Here is a 6,209-nt window from a genome sequence, read left to right as displayed (position 1 = left end):
GAGTCTAACTCCATCCCAAGAAAAGAGATGCTCTGAGCCAGGGAGAGCTTTCTCTTTTCCCAGTTGACCCGAGCACCAGGTCCCTGTGCACACACAACAAGTCTCGAGAGTGAGCTAGAATCAGCCAGTCGTCAAGATAGTTGAGGATGCGGTTACCCGCTTACTTTAGCAGGGCAAGGGCTGCCTCTGCGACTTCCGTGAAGATGCAAGGCGTCAGGGACAGACCGAAGGGGAGGACCTTGTTCTGGTATGCCCGGCCCTCGAAGACGAACCGCAGAAGGGGGCCTGTGCCGAGTTAAAATCGAGACGTGGAAGTACATGTCCTTCAGTTCTACCCTACCGGACTCTCGCTAAAAGGCGTTTCTGCATCAGCATCTTGAAGGGATTCTGTGTAAAGCACAGTTCAATACTCAAGGTCAAAGATTGGCCGCAGCCCACTGCCTTTCTTGGGTACGATGAAGTAGGTGCTGTAGAGCCATCATAGAGTGGTGGGGTTCTCGACCTTCGCTGAGGTAACACAGATGCCACTGAACCCGGATGGACACCTGGCGAACTGAATCAAATGCCCGAGTCAGATGGACCTGGCCAGCCATTGCAACGGGTTGGGGCGCAAGCCACACCTCCAAGCTCCGGGCTAGGGGACAATCGTGTCGGACGTACCAGCGGGTGGGGCCTCCCGGCGGAGCGGGGTGCCAAGTTGAGGGGGCTTGAACCCCAAACTCGTGGCCATGCTGAGTCAAGGAATACTGAAGCACTTACCTGCCTCCGGGTACCCAACATATAAGAGGTCAGCGAGTGGGGAGAAGGGGAACCATTCTCATAGTCCATCACAACCATCTAGGCATGGGTGTGTTTGTGCCACAGCTGGGTGCGCAGGGGCTGGGGGCCTGCCTCCGTAGCGCCGTGTCTGTCGGAAATGAGCGGTGCCCAGCGATCTGCGTCTGCTTCCTGTGGGTGGCTCTACGCCAGGGCCGGGGCATTGGCCCAGGCTGCAGCGAAGCCAGTGTCGGGGGAGGAGGCCAGCCGGGGGTGGTGGCCAGACAAGCGGGGAAGGGGACGCGGCCGCGCCGGAAGTCGATTGCCATCACCCGCACCGGCAGCCCGTAATGCGCCATGGGTACTTGTGATCACGGGGTGAGGGACCTTGATCCACGCCAGGGCAGGATGTATTGGATAGCCTCTGTCTTTTTCTTAACCGCCGAGGACTGCTGGGCAAAATCCTTGACACTGTCGCCGAATAGGCCAACTTGGGAGACGGGGCTATCAGGAACCGTACCTTGTCAGCCTCCCTCATCTCGACCAGGTTGAGCCATAGGTTGTGCTCCTTGACCACCAGGGTGGACATCGCCTGCCCGAGAGACCGCAACATGACCTTCGTCACCCGGAGGGTGGGATCGGTCGCCGAGTACAGCTCCTGCATCTATCCCGTGTCAGAACTACCCTCATGCAAATCTCTTAGCAATCAATCAGAAAGAGAGGATGGAGGAAGGGTAGAGTTAGGTTGGAAAGACATGTATAGCAGAGTGTCATCTGTAAAGCAGTGGAAATTAATTAAAAATGTCCTAAAAAATTATTTTAAGTTGGACAATCTGAGAGCGGCTCGAGAGATTAGATCTGAACCAGGAAAGAAGAATGCCAATGAACCCAATAGAGGCTAATATCTCTATGATGATGCAATTAAATTGAGGAGAACAAGAATAGTTAAATGTCCAGAATCAGCTGCCATCAACAGATCATTAGTCATTTCAACCAGGGCAGTCTCCGTACTATGAAACGGGTGAAAACCCGACTGAAATTGTTAAATTTATTGTCTGAATGATGAACTTGAACCTATGCTGCAAATGTCCTTTCCAATATTTTATAAAGGAATGGTATATTATTTATTGTGGGAAAACGGTTCTTGTATTCACTTAACCTAACCTAATTAAAGTAGCACAATAATTTAATTTAGCTATTGAAAGAGAATCCTTATAATATTGTATATGATCATCGTATATATGTTTATGGGCAGTAAGGCCAGTTTTAGCATACAGGCAGTAGCTTTAAGCTGGCATAAGTAGGGGTAAACCAGGGGACAGAGTGAATAAAAGATATCATTCATGTTTTTATAAGTCAAAAACATCTAAAATCTTGTGATGTCCATTATTATAATAAGAAGCCAGTTCATCTGGAGTTGATAAATCATCATTACTGGGGAGGTTATCAAGTCTTTTAGCATGAGCAGATGAATCAATATTCTTAATATTGCGGAATTAAATGGAATGACACATATTTGTTTTTGTTACTGTTAAGTGAGTATTAAAAGACACCAACTTATGATCAGATATGGACAAATCCATTGCAATACAGTTAAAATGAGTTCAACAAATCAAATCAGCACATCGTTTAGGCCAAAGCTGTCAAGACATGATTAAAAATCCCTTGTACATGTATTGTTAACATTATCCATATCAATATTAAAATCACCTAACAGAATTACATTAGGTGACATAGAGCATAAGGTTGTTAAAAATGCAGAAAGTTAATTTAAAAAGTCTTGAGTGGGTGGTAGACAGGGATTGACCCATTGATTTGTAGGGCGATGGACTCAAATTAATATGTAATGGTATTATAGGTGATACTTACCACTTCTCATTGTAGAGTATCGAAGACCACCCTCCTGGACAGAGGCACGGGGTCAACAGACATAAACATACCCAGGAGGAACAGTTTGATTAACTGTCTCGGTCAAACAAAATAAATTACTTTTACAATCAGATAATCTTACGAACAAATAACAAAATCCCCACCCCCCCATGTGTGTTCCATGTGTGTTAATTCTTACTGAATTAAGTTGGTACTCTCACTTACAATGACTTACACTGACATTTAGTGGCCTGGATGCTGCATCATTCAAATACAGTAGTTTTCAGTTACCAGTATCATTTCAGAAATTCTTTATGCACAGTAAACCAGGATACATTTAATCCATGAATTAAAGTGTCCAAAAACAGGGCAGTTACTGAGATTAAGCGAGTAGTATTCAGCTGGTCATGTGATGCTAATATGGCTGCCCCCACAAGGTGCCCCTGCTCCATGAAGTATAAAGGAGCTTATTTAAGGTTACTGATATGACTGAACTCTCACATGAGTGATCATGATTTTATACACATGTTTCAAAATTATAATTAATTTCTTCAGAATTAAATATTTTTAAATGAAGAAAAAAAAAAAGACTGAGTGAACCTTAAATCCAGCATGGGTTTAATCACAATAAAGGAATGTAAATAATTACCTGCTACTAAATGTTACTGCCCCAACCACAATCACATATATAGTGATCAAAGCAAAATGACCAAACTGCATTGGTAACATAAAATAAAATATAATGTTGTTCAGCTAAAGTAGCAGAGCATTAATGGGAGTTAATGTTTTGACCAGCAGATGCAGACAATTGAACTGTATTGAATTGAACCTGAGTAAAAAAGCTTTGGAATTTTAAACATTTGCGATAAAGCCCCATTGTTAGGAAGCTTCAGTCCTATCACTAGATATAAAATATATAAAAGTTTACAGTATAACTTTTATATAATATTGCAAATATCTACACTTTAAAATGCCAGTGTGACTCTAATTAAAAAGAACATGTACCATAACTGTATATAGGAATTAGGTTAACACCTTATAATAACTTATAAATCAATAACAAACATTATATAATGCTTAACAGATTATTAGTTACTGTAAATTCAAATACTGTTTTTAAGATTTCATTCATATATGGCTTTGCACTTTTAACACACACACACACACACACACACACACACACACACACACACACATATATACATACTGTATATATATATATATATATATATATATATATATATATATATATATATATATATATATATACACACACAGTATCTCACAAAAGTGAGTACACCCCTCACATTTTTGTAAATATTTGATTATACCTTTTCATGTAACAACACTGAAGAAATGACACTATGCTACAATGTAAAGTAGTGAGTGTACAGCTTGTATAACAGTGTAAATTTGCTGTCCCCTCAAAATAACTCAACACACAGCCATTAAAGTCTAAACCGCTGGCAACAAAAGTGAGCACACCCCGGTGTCATGTGACTCGTTAGTGTTACAAGGTCTCAGGTGTGTTAAATTTGGTGTCATCGCTCTCACACTCCCTCATACTGGTCACTGGAAGTTCAACATGGCTCATAGTTCAATGTTCTGAGGGTCTGAAAAAAAGTATTGTTGCTTTACATAAAGATGGCCTAGGCTATAAGAAGATTGACAGACCCTGACACTGAGCTGCAGCATGGTGGCCAAGACCAAACAGCGGTTTAACAGGACACGTTCCACTCAGAACAGGCCTCGCCATGGTCGACCAAAGAAGTTGAGTGCACGTGCTCAGCGTCATATCCAGAGGTTGTCTTGGGGAAATAGAAGTATGAGTGCTACCAGCATTGCTGCAGAGGTTGAAGGGGTGGGGGGTCAGCCTGTCAGTGCTCAGACCATACGCCGCACCCTGCATTAAATTGGTCTGCATGGCAGTAGTCCCAGAAGGAAGCCTCTTCTAAAGATGATGCACAAGAAAGCCTGCAAACAGATTGCTGAAGACAAGCAGACTAAGGACATGGATTACGGGAACCATGTCCTGTGGTCTGATGAGACCAAGATAAACTTATTTGGTTCAGATGGTGTCAAGCGGTTTAGACATTAATGGCTGTGTGTTGAGTTATTTTGAGGGGACAGCAAATTTACACTGTTATACAAGCTGTACACTCACTACTTTACATTGTAGCAAAGTGTCATTTATTCAGTGTTGTCACATGAAAAGATATAATCCAATATTTACAAAAATGTGAGGGGTGTACTCACTTTTGTGAGATACTGTATATATTAATGCACATTTTAATGCTTAATTATATAACACAAGTAATCACATTACTTGAATGTTCATTAAACATTTACATAAATGATTTATATATGAGCTCATGCATTTTATTTTTAAGTTTACGAATGTTTTCAGGAATTATTAGTATTTTTCACCACTTCACACACATTATTCATGTTTACAAATTATTCAATAATGTCCAACTAATTAGTAACCAATGTCTGAAAAAGCCACACATTTACTGTTTGTTTGTTTGTTAATGTATATAAGCATCCTTTTACTATTTACGCATCTTTACAAATAATGTATTAATTATTTGCTCATATTTCTGCAGTACCCAGTCTAAAGTTGAAACTATTTATAAATTGTTAATGTTTATAAAGGTATAAAGGGCAACCGCTACAAATTTCCTCCCAATGCTCACATGAAATACTCATCATCGAGTTAGCTTAAATTGTCTGAATGTTTCCTATTCTCCTGCGATGTGGTGGAAAATCATTCGCTCCTGTTCAGTCCAATGAGTCAAATGGCTGCTTCTATCCATGAAACAGTGCTTTAAAAATCTGGAAAAGAAACCTGTTTGATTAAATACAAGCAATGATTCAGTGCTCGTGAGTCACAAGATTTGGTCAAAGAGCAGAATGGCTGACTACCTGGTGAAGTACTGCACTACCCACACTGTCCACGTGAAGCGAGGTCCTTCATGGATCAACCAATCAGAGATCACAGAATGACCATGTGGTGAACAATCGGACCAGAAATAAAAGAATAATAATCAACTTTCTTGATTCTCAATATAATCAATAATCAAAGTTCCTGAAATAATGAACATTCTGAATCTCTGGCCTGAGTGGTAGATGTAACAGAATACAAACCATCCAACATGCTAAGTCTCTGCTTCACAGGATAACAGATCACCCAAACGTTCTCTGTGTCCATCCGAGAGACAGAAGAAGATTGACCAAGTACCGAGTCTCACAACAAGAGACTATTGCAATGCCAAGTTCGGAATCCCTATACCAGGGAGATAACTACAGCGACATGGTTTAGCTCTGATGAGCAATCCCTCTCTTCAAGGTTTGTGCATCTGCGTGTTCCAAATGATGAATCTTGCACTGAGATGCACAGCTTTAGGGCTGTATAGCTGCATGTTCCAGATTACAAGAACCCTCTCGTTGCTACCAGGAGATCAGCATTCCTCAGCTCCTTCATGTCCAAGGCTGTTAAAATTAGAATGGAGTGAGGGGTCGTTTCATATTAATAATCACACACATATACACCTTAAGTGAAGTGTGATAAAAATTCACCACAT

The sequence above is a fragment of the Xyrauchen texanus genome, chromosome 5 (genome assembly GCF_025860055.1).
Source record: "Xyrauchen texanus isolate HMW12.3.18 chromosome 5, RBS_HiC_50CHRs, whole genome shotgun sequence".
Classification (NCBI taxonomy): Eukaryota; Metazoa; Chordata; class Actinopteri; order Cypriniformes; family Catostomidae; genus Xyrauchen; species Xyrauchen texanus.
This window is presented reverse-complemented; position numbering follows the sequence as displayed.